Genomic DNA, 15,822 nt, shown 5'->3' on the forward strand with positions numbered 1-15,822 from the left:
GTTGCTTCCAATCTGAACATTGATTCCTCAATTTTCCAGTAATTTCTCCCCTTCCTCCTTTTCCATTTTCCTCTCACCCCTCTCTTTTCTTTCTCCACTCATCACCTTCCTCTGGTGTCCCTCCTCCTTTCCTTTCTTCCCTGGTCCACTGTCCTCTCCCATCAGACTCCTTCTTCTTCAGCCCTTTACCTCTTCCACCTATCACCTCTCAGCTTCTTACTTCGTCCTTGACCACCCCCTGACCTTCTCACCTGGTTTCCTCTATCACCTGCCAGCTTGTACTCCAACCCTTGCCCCATCTTGTTATGTTAGCTTCTTCACCCTTCCTTTCTAGTCACAGTGAGGGTCGTGCCCCGAAACATCAACTGTTCATTCATCTCCATCGGTGCTATTTGACCTGTTGAATTCCTGAAGTCCTTTGTGCTTTTTTAAATGACCTATTTTGTTAACTATCTGAATAGATAAGCTTTACGTTTAATTTCTTTATTGATTACCAAGTTATATATAAGCAAGTTATCAATATATTATCTGTGATCCACATCCCCTTTTATAAATGACATGCTACTTTACAATTATTTGTTCTCTTTTATTAATACATCAATAAGCAGCATTATACATACAGTCATAGAAAAGTACAACAAAGAAACAGACCCTTTGATCCAATTAGAATGTGCCAAAAGCATTTAAACTGCCTTCTCCTATCAACCTGCACCGGGACCACTGCCCTCCATAAACTTACCATCCGTGACCTTCTCCAAACTTCTCTTAAATATTGAAATTGAGCTCACATGCACCACTTGCGCTGGCAGCTCGTTCCATACTCACCTGTCATATTTGCTCAAATTCTGTCCCTTAATATTTTCAGGAGCTCCTGATTTAAATAACTTTTTTATTGATTAAAAGTGGTCCAGTCTTGCAATTCTTCCTTGAATAAGAAGCAAGTATAAACCAGCAGCAGACAAAATGCTGGAAATCTAGAGCAATACAAACAATGTGTTGGAGGAGCTCAGCAGGTCAGGCAGCATCAATGGATGGGAATAGACAGTTGATGTTTTGGGCCGAGAACATTCAACAGTCCCGATGAAGTGCTTAGACCAAAACGTTGACTGTTTATTCCTATCCACAGATGTTGAACAACTTGCTGAGCTCCTCCAGCACATTCTGTGGAAAAAAAACACAATATACTAGGATTTAAGTCAACGTTATTAGCTGGCAGCTGACAAATGATTTCATGGACTCGTCGTTGCAACCTTCTGAACTGAACTGGTGCTATCCTTTGTTCACACAATGTGAGTCATAGGATGGAACTTCAGGGAGATGAGAGAGGGCCAGCAGTTGGAATGCTGTTCCGTGTCTGGGTGGTTGGCAAGATTTTCAGGTGGGTTCCAGGCATACCTTTATTGCAGTAGTGCATCAGTACTTGAAGGAACTGGTTTCTGGGGATTGGGTTCCAGGCACATTCACATTAGCCAGGAGCTTTGCGGCATAGTGTGTCAAAGCTTTGGGGGACTGGGAAATAATACAGTCTTATGTTAATACTGTGCTAATTATCACACCGAAATTAAATTATTATTTTTTTAACATATTTTTTATTCTTTTTTTCCCTACAAACAAACAACAAAAACAATATAGCACATCCACAAAAACCACAACCATAGCAAAATCAAATTAAATATTGAGCAGCAAAAAGGAGAATAATATAAAGGCAAAAGTAAACATACACAGCAGAGGTGCACCACACCAGAAAACCCTCAGCCCTCACCCCATAAGAAAGTCCAATACAGGGGCCCATATACTTTCAAAGATGTCCCCTCTGTCTTCATTACATAGTCTCAGCCTCTGCAAATGGAAAGTGTTTGCCAGTTCTCTGCTGGGAGTACCTAATGACATTCTGAATTGCCCAGCAAACTGTGTCAGCCGTGCAAATTCAATGTACACTGGAAGATGCCAGGTTGATTTTGCTGAGTGAGATGAAGTGACTCGAAACTTTTTGTTGCCGTGTTTCACTCCAACATGAGTTCATTTTTGGACCCTTTTACTGAAATAAAACATAACTCATTTTCTAAGGCCTTTCACTTTCCATTGCCCATTGTAAAAGGGGTGAGCGCAGGATAGAATTTTGACTCAAAATATTTGAAATTGTTTATTCTTCTTTCAGATTTGGCAATTGTAGCTATTTCCTGACAGTGTTCCTTCCAGAAAGTCCACTCTGGAAGGCTCAGAATAATGATAGGTGGTATATAAGATACTACATATATGTAGATAGTAGGAAGGTTTTCCTTATAGAGAGGTATCTAAAGTGAGACTGCATTGGTTTAGAGTAAGGGGTAAAATGCTTTGACCGGATCTGAAGAAGATCGCTTCTAACCAGAGGGTGTTTGGAACCCGGAATGCACTGCTTGAGTGGGCAATGGAGGCAGGTACATTCACAACACTAATGACAAACACTTGAATTACTAACATATAGAAGATTATGGACCAGATGCTGTTAAGTGACATTCGTAGCTATGTACTCGGTGGTTGTCATGGACGTGGTGATTAGAGGTTACGTCTTTAAGTCTTTGTGATTTGAGGAAGTGCTGGAGAAATGAATACATAGGCTTAGTTGAAGGGAGACAAAATAGGATGAGAATGCAGATAAAATGGAGTTTTTATTCTCTGAACTGTTGGCATGTCTGCAGAGATTTTATCATAGGGTTCTGATATAAAGCTGCAAAAAAAGTCTAATACCAAAACACAGTTGGCCAAATAGTTCTTATAACCAAAGAACATAGTTCTGAAACTTTGCTCTTTTCCAGCTGCCATCATTGACAATGCAGACAGACAATGCAGGTTATTGGGTTAACCAAACATGTTTATAGGACACTATCATACTGTCACTTCTATCGATGACATTGGCTGATTATGGATTCTTCATGTATGTTACCGCTGGAGGGAAGATGCACATTATACTCTAAACTGAGTGAGCACAACTTTGTATGTGTGAGACTTCTGAATATTCCCTTTATGACAGTTTGTAATATAGCTTGAAGTAATAACTCTACAACTTTTGGCCATGAAGGAAATAAAATATGGAAGAAAACATCAAATTCGAATGGGTCAAGGACAGTGGAAGAAGACAAGAAGATGTCTTTGCCATATGCTTGAAGGAATGGAGGCCTCCGTTTTGTGAAGCTGCTCTGTAATCTCCATTTGTGAACTCTGTGAGATGCATTGTAGACAGCAGTTAGTGAAAAGAAATTAAAGAAATTACAAGAGATTAAAGAAGTCACTATAATGGGATGTATGCTGGACAATCTCATTGGTGTGAAGGGAGAAAACCAGAAAATGGCAGGGGAATTGTGGTAAGTGTAGAGAAGAGTTAGAGAGAGAGGATTGAAAATGAATTTTTGTGGGAGCAGGATCTGGTGAATTTGATATACATGAGCCAGTGTGGAAGTGTGACAAGAGAAAAGGAGAAATATGAAGATGAGTGTAAACATGCAAATACAGAAGTAGAGAAATGGAAAAGTCAGTGTCGGGATTTACGGACTGCTATGAATGTCATTCGGAAATTGGCAGCTGAGAAGAAAAGCAGCCTCAATCACACCAAGTGTTTAAAACAGATTGAAAGGCTGAAAAGTCAACTCTCGGCTTGGAGAGGAGTGATATGTGCAGTTGGTGCAAGGACTGACAATGATGTTGATGTAGATTGGGGTAATTTAGCATATGAGGTGACACACTAGAACAGTGAGGATAACTGGGGAAGCGGCCTGCCACCTCATGTGTTTTTCCAAGAGGGGGTGGAACCTTCAACGCCCACTGCCCCGGTGGCATCCATGGTAACGGAGAGAGTTCAGGAGACACAAGAACCCCAGGAAGAGCACTTGTGACATGGCACTCTACCCCTTTTGACATGGCCCAACTGAGTGCTATAACTGTGAATGTATCAAAGCACCGGCTGGGAGACATTCTTTGAGAACTTTTCCAGCGCATTCAGCAGCACAGGATAATTCATGGTTTAGATGAAGCAGAGGAAGGGAAATTCAGTGTTACATTCTGCCCTGCTGGAGGAACAGCCACAAAGCTAGGGGACACTGGGTGGTTTGGAAGAGACTGTATTAGAAGCTGCAGGAGTTATTCAAGGTGGCCGGTTGAAGGCTTTACATCAGAAAGGGGAGGAGCCCTCTGCACTTGGGATGAAGTTGTGGTCAGTTTTCTTGAGTGCTTATGGTCCTACTTTGGGAAGGCTGAATTTGACTGAATGACAGATTAGTAATTGGTTTAGGGCCTTGGTATTGCATAGTGCCGAGGAGAGCAGAAGAGTTTGCGGAATGTTCGATCCTGCAGATCCCACGCTTACTGAAACATGATTTCTGAGAAGGATGACATGAATATGGGAAAAGGAAATAAGAGAGAAAGGTACTAAGGAGGATAAGGGGAAACAGAGTTCTAAGATGGCCCTTGTACGAGAACAAGGCGTGGAGTGGTAGAATGGAGCAGAGAGCTTGCCTTTCAGAGTTTGTCATTGCCATGCTCAACTGCGCTACGTAGTAGAGGGAGTGATCCCCTACATTCCCCTGTTATGAATAGCTGATCCCCACGGAAATATTTCAATTACAGACACAAAGGTCATTTTGCCAGGGATTGCCCACAACCCAGTCATGTTGTGAATGGTTATGACAAAGGCTCCATTGCCCTAGAACGGGGGTCGGCAACCCGCGGCTCCGGAGCCACATGTGGCTCTTTTACGTCTGTGCTGCGGCTCCCTGTTGCTTTGGGAAATAATTGGTCAGTATTTAATTAAAATGTATTTTATGTTAGTTTGTTAGTTTTTGAAATGTAATTCTAAATTTGAAGATTATGATGATCTTGTACAATCTAAATAAGACGTTGTGGCGACCCATTTCCTGACACATCCGAACCGGCTCACAATTAGCCAGCGTTCAGGCTAAGGGAGATAGCCTACGGGGGTTTGTGAGTACGTGTCTTTTGCAGCATCCGTGCCCATGGGTGGCGGGATGAGGGAGGCTTAAAAGCAAGGCTGTTTAGTTCGAATAAAGCTATCTTTGACTGCAGTTTACTGACTGCGTGTAGCACACCGCTACAACGTGTTTTTATCGCTGGCTGTCCAGAGGGGAGGTGCTGAAACGCTTTGTCGCGTGTCTGGAAGAAGTGAAAACTTTCCTGGGCAGCAAAGGGCTCACCTTTCCTGAGCTGGAACAGCCAGAGTGGCTGTAAAAGCTACACTTCATGGTAGACATGACAGCGCACCTGAACACGCTGAACACAGCTCTTCAACGGGGTAAGGACGTACAGCCCTGCACATGTTGGAGGATGTTTTGGCATTCGAGCGCAAGTTGACAGTGCTTGCCAGAGATTTACAGAAAGGCACATTGTCTCACTTCCCCAATTTGAGAGAGTTCAAACAAGGTCACGACATGATAAATTCGGAGCATTTACATTCTGCAATCATCGCAATGCAAACATCGTTTGGGAAACGCTTCTGTGAGTTCAGAGAGGAAAAAAACACATTATCCTTCCTGGTCACTCCCCTAAGCATCGATCCATCCCTACTGAATACGACTGCATTGTCAGGTGTGAGTCAACCTGACCAAGTATGATAAATATTTTAATTGCCTATTATTTTACGTATATTCATATGTTTTCATTGTTCAGTGAAATAGTCCTTTTATTTTTCAGGTTGACAGCTGGCTGACGTTATTTTTGGTTTGCTGCTGGCTGTAAATTTAAGTTTGGCGTTTTTCATAAATACAAGAAGGACTCAAATAGACGTTGAGTATTTTACTTAAAAGTAACCTTCAACCCAACGTCTTTTTTTCGGAAATTTTTTTCAAAATGTTTTTGTGGCATGCAGAAATGTAATTTCGTTTTCTCTGCAGGAGTTCATCAATTTCATAAATGCAACACATTATAGTTTGTTTATGCATACCATAAAGGCAAAACAAAACGTTGTATGCAGTGTTATTTCATTTTAAATGTCAAACGGGTTTTGCGGCTCCCAGTGTTTTCTTTTCTGTGGGAAACGGGTCCAAGTGGCTCTTTCAGTGGTAAAGGTTGCTGACCCCTGCCCTAGAAGGTCAACCATGTTACCCACATGCAGATGAAAAGCCATGACTGCATCCCGAGATTCCTGCGGGGACTAAGTATACAATAATGGTGTCAGGCCTTGGTTACATTGATGTGCACCGCAAGGTAGGATGATACGTGTAGACCTCTTGTAGAAGCGAGGGTAAGAGGCCGCCCTATAAAATTTCCTTGGGATATCGGAGGTGAACCACCCTAAACATAACCACACTCAATGCACCCTGTTGGGAAATACAAGATACTATTGTTTTAACTGGAGTTACTGAACATTCAGAGTAAGGGAGTTGACTACACCATTGAACATGCATTAGGGACAACTCAATGTGTTCCACTAAGTTGAGCTCATCGACTTGCCATCTGCTCAAGAACATATTCTGGGAAGTGTCTTTATGAGGAAAGCAGGTCTGAGTTTTGGTCTGATTTGACAGTTTAATGCTGAGAGTGAGCAAGTCCCTATTGTCATTCCAGTAGGACTATGTGAGGACAGTATATGTACTATTGGGGAGATGTAAGTGAAGGCAGAAGATATGACAAAGGACTCAAAGGCTGGACAAATTATTTTAGATTGTCAGACAGTATTTGTTGAACATAAACACGACTGTGGCAGAATGCAAGGAATGGTGTGTATACACAGCCCTGATCCAATTTCCCAGAAGCAATATAGATTTCCAAAAGAAGCAGAGGCAGATGTAGAGAAAATTATTTAGAGTTTGTTAACACAAGGGAGTTTTTCAAGAAATAGCATCTACAAATAATTCACCCATATGGCCGGTTCAGAAATCTGATGGGAGCTGGAAACTCACCATAGGTTACTGGGAATTGAATAAAGTTACTCCTTTAACAACCTCTACTGTAGCCACAAGTCCCAAGATTATGATTAAGCAGAATATTCTGACAAAATGGTTCATATTACTGGATATAAGTAATGGATTTTGGTCTGTTCCATTGAAAAGAGTGTCAATATAAATTTGCTTTTACTTGGAAAGGACAACAGTATACATGAACATTTTGGCTTCAAGAATTTCATAATTCACTCTCCATTTTAAATCAATGGTTGACAAATGAGCTGAAAACCTTTTCAGCTTGCCAGTGTTTAATTCTGGTTTACTGTTGGGGAGAAAGATCCGAGAGAAGTGTTTTAAGTTTCTTAAAGAACTACTGCGTCTGTTACGGGAGATGTGTTTGAAGGTTAACCCTAGAAAGGCTCAGATTATGAGGTTGATTACTTGTGAATGGTCATAATGCTCGGGAGATGAGAGACTGTTAAAAAGCACGTGGATGTGATGACAAAACCAGCTCTCTCCACTGATATGAGGGGATTGTTGTCATTTGCTGGTTTGGTGGGGTATCCTAGAGACCACATACTTGGCTTTGCCACCAAAGCTTACCCACTTACGGAGCTCTTGAAGAAAGGTGTTCCTTGGGAATGGAAACCAGAACACACCAAGGCAATTTCAGATCTTAAAACGGGCCTTGCAGAAGCACCTACCCTTAAGACACCAACTCCCTCTAAGTCGTTCTCCGTGGAGGTGGCTGCCACCAGTAACACGACATCAGCTGTGGTCGAATGGAATCAGTGACATAGCATCTCGAATGCTTACTCCAGCAGAACAAGGATATACAACATATGAGTGTAATGTATTAGTAGTGTTTTGGGCAATTAAGTATTTTACTTATATTTTGGGCCTTAATCCACAAACAGAGCATATAATAGAATCATGGTTAAGAAACAAGAAATCACGATTGTCCAGTGACAGCAGTACAAGTATGGAATGAGCCATTCATTCCCATCTCTAAATCAGGAGAGCAAAATGAAGTTATACGACCAGAAATTTCCTCCTTAAGGGATCCTTTTTGCTGGATCATCATCGGCTCAGGAGAGAGACTTAAAGGATGTGGTATTTATGCAGAGGACAAGGAAAAAGTAGAAATAGAAAAGTGTTGCAATCAAGTTACCCAAAACAATGAGTGCACAAGTGCCAGAGCTTGCCAGAGCTTGCTGCTATAGCTTTTGTTGTCATTCATCCAGACAGATATCTTTCAGGAGCAATCATATACTCAGATAATATGTATGTTTGCAATAGTTTGACTGTATATTTAGTGTTATGGGAAGCGAGAGGTTATGTCTCCACAGATGGTAAACCTTTACTGTGGAACCCTTGTTGATGTATTTATTGGAGAAAGCAAGGGGAATTACTAATGGAGTAAAAGAGGTGAAGGATTACTTAACAACATCCCCGGAGATGAACAGAAAGGCTGATGAGTTAGCCAAACTAGGAGCAAGATGAAGTGGAATCCGGATACAGAGGGAATGAGGACACGAAAACCAGCAACCCAGAGAATTAGTCAAAGTAACAGGATCGGAAGTTAGCAAAGGTATAGAGAGGAAAGAATTCTGAAGAGCATGCAAAATATCCAGGAATACAGGAACAGAATAGGGTTGTACATAATGGTAAATTTGTGGTGCCAGAAGGTGAATTGTTGAATTGGTACCATGACATTTTTGGGCAATGAGAAGCAGATAAAACTATGGAACAGTTAAAGAATCTGCATTGGTGGACAAAGACGCGAGGAGATACAGAACATTATTGCAAGAATTATTTGATTTGTGCTCAGTTTGTAGATAAATCAGATAGAAAAGCGGTTTTAGGATACATATGTCCCATAGAAGGATAATGCAGATTGAATTTGGAGGACCACTATCTCTATCCCTTGGAGGACTGAAATATATCATAATAATAGAGGATACTTTCACCAAGTGGATAAAGGTTTTCCCAGCTAGAAATAACACCGCTAAGGTTACAGCCAGGATTTTTGTTCAAGAGAGTTTTTACCCTTGGGGATTGCCAAGGAGTCTAGAATCTGATTCAGGTCCCCACTTGATTGCAAAATCTGATGTAACTGCTTGGGGTAAAACAAAGGTTTCATATCCCTTCTCAACCCCAACCCAGTGGAATCGTTGAACGAATGAACAGGACTTTGACAATGTTAGCTAAAATGGCTAAACAGCACAGGAGGACTGCATGGGGACATTGTGTTACCCTACGTCCTTATGAGATACTGTACAATTTTAAGTTGAGGACCGGGAGAGAATTCCTGGTTGGGTTAGATTTATCAGAGCCTGAGTATAATGGTATATTACAAAGGGGTGCATCAATTAATTGACATTATTAAGGTGGTCCATTATACCATTGCCCTTAAAATGGGATGGAATAAACAGCAGAGTAAAGCTTATTTTAATGTGCAAGTTAAACCTGGGGAATTGGAGATAGGACAGAATGTTATGATCTTGGTACATCAGCCGTACACTTTTACATCTCCAAGGTTTGTGGGGTCGTATGATGTCATTGATAGAGCCAGTCTATCAGTTTATCGAATCCAGGCTGCTCCGGCTAAGTTAGGTTAGTATCATTCTGAACAATTTAAACCCCATGGAGTTAATGTTCTCTAGTAGCTGAGGTCCATAAGGCACATTCAGTGGGATGATCTGTACCAAGATGAGATGATCATCTTATGTATTAGATAATCAGTGATGATGAAGATAAAGGAACAGGGTCCCCTCAGTGAGTTGGGCAACAACTTCCAGTTTGCACCTGGAGGTTAAGGATAATTCACTTCATACTCAGCATCACGAAGGGAGGGTTAAGGCAATGCAATCTTTGCAATAATCAAAGCCAAGTTAGAGACAATGGAAGAGAGAAACAGATGGGAGACTGTGTTCATCTCCAGATGTTTTCAAAATAAAGCGGGGTCTAGACGAGTTGAATTTAGAAGTGGTATCAGATAATTAGATAAGTACTGAACCAGCTCTTGATGTTTTTCTTTCCAGATATTTGGAAATGATTGGTGTTGGAATACCATTGATGAATGGTTGAAAGCTCTATTGAAGGTTACATGTTCTACAATAAAGTGTATTACTGGCCAATTGTATATTCATCTGGATATGCAAGATATGAAGATTAGGTTGGTGTCAGATAGATTATTCACAACAGTCATGTAGAAGTCTATTTAGATTCTGTCAGATACCATGATAATAGTAGATTGTGTGGATGAGGAAGGTGAAGTGATAGTATGAATATATGAGGAACTGAATTTATGCCCCAAGATCTTTGGTATGTACCTTACCACCAGTGGATTCGACGGCAATTAATACCACAACCTTTGCAGTGCCAACTGTTACTAGCCCCTTGCTATGAGACAAGATTCAGACAGATACGAAGGGAGTAGGATTTGTATTAGAAGATCAGATGAACAAATTATTCTAATACCAGGATATAGACATATACAAGAGTTGTTTAACTTGACTTCTTCTGATGGCATTCTGCGGCATCTTCCTTTCTGTCTCATTCCACAGCTCCCGCCAAAAGACATTGAACCAGACTACTGTCCTTCAGAAAACTCTTCCCCAGAATCCTGACCGGCTGACTTACATTTTTAAGTTGGATAACATTTGTCCTTATTTTAACTGAAGTCAAAGCACATTTCCCAGCATGGCAAAGTGTATTTACAGAAACAACCTCACGACATAGCAGTAGAAATCTTAACCAGGGCATGACACTTTTATCACAGATAAGAGGGGTAAGCCTGAATGTGTTTTGGGAGATCACCTTAAACCGGCCTAGCAAGTTTTGAAGGATCCCACTACCCTGCCCCTGCTGTCACAACATGACCATGAGCATGTCAACACACCTCTGGACGAGCCAGAGGCCTCTGCTGTTCCTCCACCCATGGAACATAGGACCCAAGCCTGGCAGCCCATTCAAGCTCCAGACAGGCTCACAATGAATGCCAGGTTTAGTGAATTCTGGGGGCAGTGAGGTGGGGGGGCTGTGTAGGGTTATGTAATTGGTGGAAACACACAGAATTCACAGCCACCAACATTGAGTTGGGGTTCACTTTAAGAGGCGGACCTGACATGATGACATCGTTACATAAAGTACTTATAGTATGCTTTGTGTTCAGTGTTTTGGATTACAATAAATGACTTGTTACCGCAATTCTTAAACATAAAACGCCTCTGCTATTTTTATAGGTGAAAACCTATGGTATGTTCTGGTGCTGAATAAAAGGGGGCTCATCACCCTCAGTGAGTGGAGGGATAGGGACTGCCTGGATTTCACTTTGGAGAAAGAACAGAGCTATTATTGTGTTTTCTGGTAGATACTTTTTTGCAAATATAGACGGTTTTCCTTTCACTTTTTTCGCTAATAACACACCCTTGCACTAACGTGTTAAGCGATTCCAGCTGTTTTTACTTTGGTTATAGGACATGTATCGAACAGATATATGGTTTATTACAGTAGATAGACTGCATAAGAATACATATCAAACACTCATAGGTTTTGTCCCAATCTCCTAGTCCTGGTTTTTTGAAGGAACTATCCAGTTAGTCCCATTGTACTTCTTCATCCCTGTAGCTGTGAACATTTTCCTTATCCAAGTACGCAAGCTGTTCACTTTTGAAAATAGTTAGTGAATATTGAGGAGATGTCAAAGGTAAGTTTTTTACTCAGAGAGTGGTGAGTGCGTGGAATGGGCTGCTGGCAGCGGTGGTGGAGGTGGAAACATTAGGGTCTTTTAAGAGACTTGTGGATAGGTACATGGAGCTTAGAAAAATAGAGGGTTATGGGTAACCTTAGGTAATTTTTAAGGCAAGGACATGTTTGGCACAATACAGCCTGTATTGTGCTGTAGGTTTTCTATGTTTCTATTTAATTCACCATCTTAGTCAGTTTATTCTGGATCATTACAACTTTTTAACTGATTTTGTTTCAGGTTCTTTATCTAATTACCTTAATGCTGTGTCTTGGGGTTACCAATCCTTTTTATTTCAGTTAATATATTTTATTTATTCTGTAAAATTCCTTCATGGATTTTGAGCACATTCATTACATTTTTTGTGAAAAAGCAATTTCTGCTACTCTAGTTGCTCCATGTAATTAAAATCCTACTTTCCTGATAATGTTCCAATAAATATTTCCTGTAATGCAAGACACACTTTAAAACACAGTGCAAAGAATTGGCCAGCATCCTCCTGCTGCTGAAACATAACTAGTGTTTCATAATGGTTCAGCTTCATTTCCTTGATCTGAAACTCTAATTTTGTGCTTTTTTATAGTTGTCACAAATTTGTACTTTCAATAAGCTAGGAACATAAATCCCCACATGTCAGTTCATTTCTGAACTAGTTAAAACTATAACATTTAGTTCATGTTGCATCATTTCATTTGGCTTAGCAAAATCAATCATTGTGCTACTCTCATCCATAACTTGTATTGGAGACACAGCATCAAATGCGACACTTCCACGCACAATTCCTATTCTTGAACTTAAAAGGCTGATGAATTATTTCTGTCACATTTCTCTTTTTATAAATCATCCAAAATTTAGATATTAAAATTATTGGATATGTTTCCATTATGATTTCAGTCATCTTAAGTCATAAAAATCAATGTGTAAACACTTTTTTTTGCTGCTACTTTGTCAATTACTTTGAATTTTTGTTATTTAGTTCTGGAACCTTCTATGACTGGAAGAAGATTTATATTATGGATAGTATAGGGACAGCAAGTTCCACACAGACAACACTCCACAGCAGTGGAGATTAGCTGAGGGACCAAGGAAATTTACCTGTACTTTTAATAATCTGTTCATCTTATCCTACCAAAAAAATTCTGTCTCTCAGTTCCAGGAATAATTATGCGTTGTCCAAGCTAAAGTTTAATCATCATTCAGGAATACAACCAAATGAAACAGGGTTCCTCTGGGGCCAAGGTGCAAAACACAGTACCGACAGTCACACACAGCACATAGCACATGTCATTATGACAGCAGAAAAACACAGAGTTACAAAAAATAAACATTAAAAAAAACGTATAGCCCAATTCCTTGACTGTCATGGTCTGTAGGTTAATGGTGCATGGATGTTGTCCTGGAGCTAGGTTTCTGCAAGAGCAAGCCACAGCAGCTCCTCATTTCACGCAAGTGCAGCTGCAGATGAACACAATCTAGCTTGTCTTCCCCAGAGCCAACACTGGCAATCAGTACTGAGAGGAGAGGCCAGCCCTCAACCTAGTACAGAATCCAGTGGCACGCATCCAGCTCTGGCATCTCCTTTGCTGGTGACTGCAGGAGGCAGCTCCAAGGTACAAAGGCCTTGTCTGCACCACAACCGAGGCAGTGCAGTTCCTCTGACAATGAACCAGCGAATCTGACTCGCAGTATTCAATTCAATACAGGGTCTTGCGATCACAAGAAAAACGCCTAATCAGGCTGCATCCTGGTTCACAACAAGTCCAGCGTTATTGCTATCCAGCAACTCGTTAGTGGGGTAGACCTGCCGGACTTGACATTCTTAATCTCCAGCAATGTCTTGCCATCATAATAAAGATATAAAGGATGAACAACTGCATCTTTGTTTGAACTCAGTGAGGCTGCTGTGCCCAAGCATGCCACCATCTTACCAGAAGCTTCTCAAATTTTCAGCACCTGTTCATCATTCTTATCTAAACCGATTGCTTCAGACTCGTCTGTTAAAACTTACTGTGACATACAGCAGAAGGATACCATTCAGTCTTTTACACTTCCCTGTAATACCTGTTCAGTTATTTCAATCTTCCTGCAACTTCTCTCTTTCAAGTGTTGATTAATTTTCCTTTCGAAAGTTACCATTGAATTTACTCCTACATCCTTTCAGACAGAGTATTCCAAATCATAGCAGCTCCCAGTGTAAAATCTCCCATTCATCTCCTCTCTGCCTGTCCATTCTTTAGCCTACCCAGACAGAATAACCATGTAAAGCCATAAAAGAATTTCAGGATGTGTATCTGACAATAAATGTGCCTATATATGACAGGCATTAGAAACATAAATAAAAATACAGATGTATAATATATACTTCACTTCAGTACTAATCTGGCCAATGATATTTGAAATGAACTCAATTTTCAGCAGCTACAAAACAATTAGAATATAGGAAATTAACTGGCTCCTTGGTATAAACCATTTCAGAATAACAGAGGAACGCTATGTACTTGGAGTATACCACTTGCATTCTGAGAATAAATATAAGATGCAATTGAAATTAATATCATCAATCGATCCAATGCCCTCACTTGACTTGAAGTTATTGGAAGTATCCATAAGCCCACCTGAAATTTATGTCAGTTGGATCAGCATAAAAACTTGTTAGTCTTCATATTTACTCAAGAAGAAATCTAATTTTGCATAATTATTGTTTCTGCAATATTGCATCCAGGAGTTACAATTCTTTCAAACATGGCATTAGATTGAGCTTTGAATCATACTTAGTTATAACATGTAAATCATCTTCTGTTTATTCAGATTGCATTTTAAATATTCCTACAAGCAAGGTTTTATTATCTGTTATGTGTCTGTGTAAACTGCACTGATGAAAATTTCAAATACAGCACCAAGAAAAAATATTGGAACAGACTTCAAAGTAAACAAATGCATCAATATTATGCAAATTTACTTCAGTTGAGTTATCCTCAAGGTTTTAACCTCAAGATAAGTAACTTCTTTCTTTTTTTTTGCTGCATAATTATTCATTCTGTCAGTGATAAACATCATTTAACAAACAAACATAAGATTAAAAACAGTATTTGATATTATTATTTTAAACTTAATGTGGTCATTTCAGGATTGATGCTTGTTAAATGTTGTTTAATACTCCACAGAACTGAAATCATAGAAAATTTGCCAATGTCTAAAAGAAAAATCACCCAGTATATTCTTACTTTTCAGTATCAGATACATGGCTGCATATCACAACTTTTCAAGTACATAAGAAATCGAGTGCATAGAAAATAGTCACAAGGACATTGCTTGGAATTGGAGTGTTTGGAGAGGCTGGAACTTTATTTAATTATTTTATTTTGCTATAGAGCACAGAGTAGGCCTTTCTGGCCCTTCGAGCTGTGCTACCCCAGCATCACCCAATGTCCCCAATTTAACCCTAACCTAATCATGGGACAATTTACTATGACCAATTAACCTACCTGATATGTTTTGGATTGAGGGAAGAAACCAAAGCAGCTGGGGGAAACACTCCCATTCCACAGGGAGGACATACAGACTCCTTACCGATGATGCCAGAAGTGAACTCTGAACTCTGATGCTCTGAACGGTAAAAGTGTCGCACTAACCATTGTGTTACTGCCTATTCTCTGGAACAAAGGATGCTGGGGTGGGACCTTATAAAAGGTTTATAAGATTCTGAGCGGCACAGATTGGATAGATAGTCACAGTCCAGGGCAGGGGAGTCTAAAATTAGAAGGGCAGGATTTTCCACACAGGTCATGTTAGCTATCCAGAATAATCTGCCAAACAAGGTGTTAAGGAAGGTATGATTATAATGCTTAGAACAACAGAGATGTATATGGAATGGAGATGTTTAGAAGGATATGAGCCAAATGAAGGCAATTGTGATCTTAAATTGGCACCTTGGTTATCATGGATAAGTTGGGAGAATGATCCCACTTCCTTGCTGCATAACTTTATGAATCTATAATTATGCCCCCTGCCTATCACCCAGTACATGAGTTCTAGGCTCTGATCACCATCTGAATGAAATGCTTCCCCATCTCCCTGCAATAGTTCCAATTACTTTCAAACTATGCTCCTGAGTTTTGACTTGCCTGTTAAGGGAAATGGATCCTTTCCATTCATTTTCCCTTGATTCTAAAGAAATTATATATCTCAATAGCATCTCCT

This window comes from Hypanus sabinus, chromosome 15 (genome assembly GCF_030144855.1).
Source record: "Hypanus sabinus isolate sHypSab1 chromosome 15, sHypSab1.hap1, whole genome shotgun sequence".
In the NCBI taxonomy this organism is placed as follows: domain Eukaryota; kingdom Metazoa; phylum Chordata; class Chondrichthyes; order Myliobatiformes; family Dasyatidae; genus Hypanus; species Hypanus sabinus.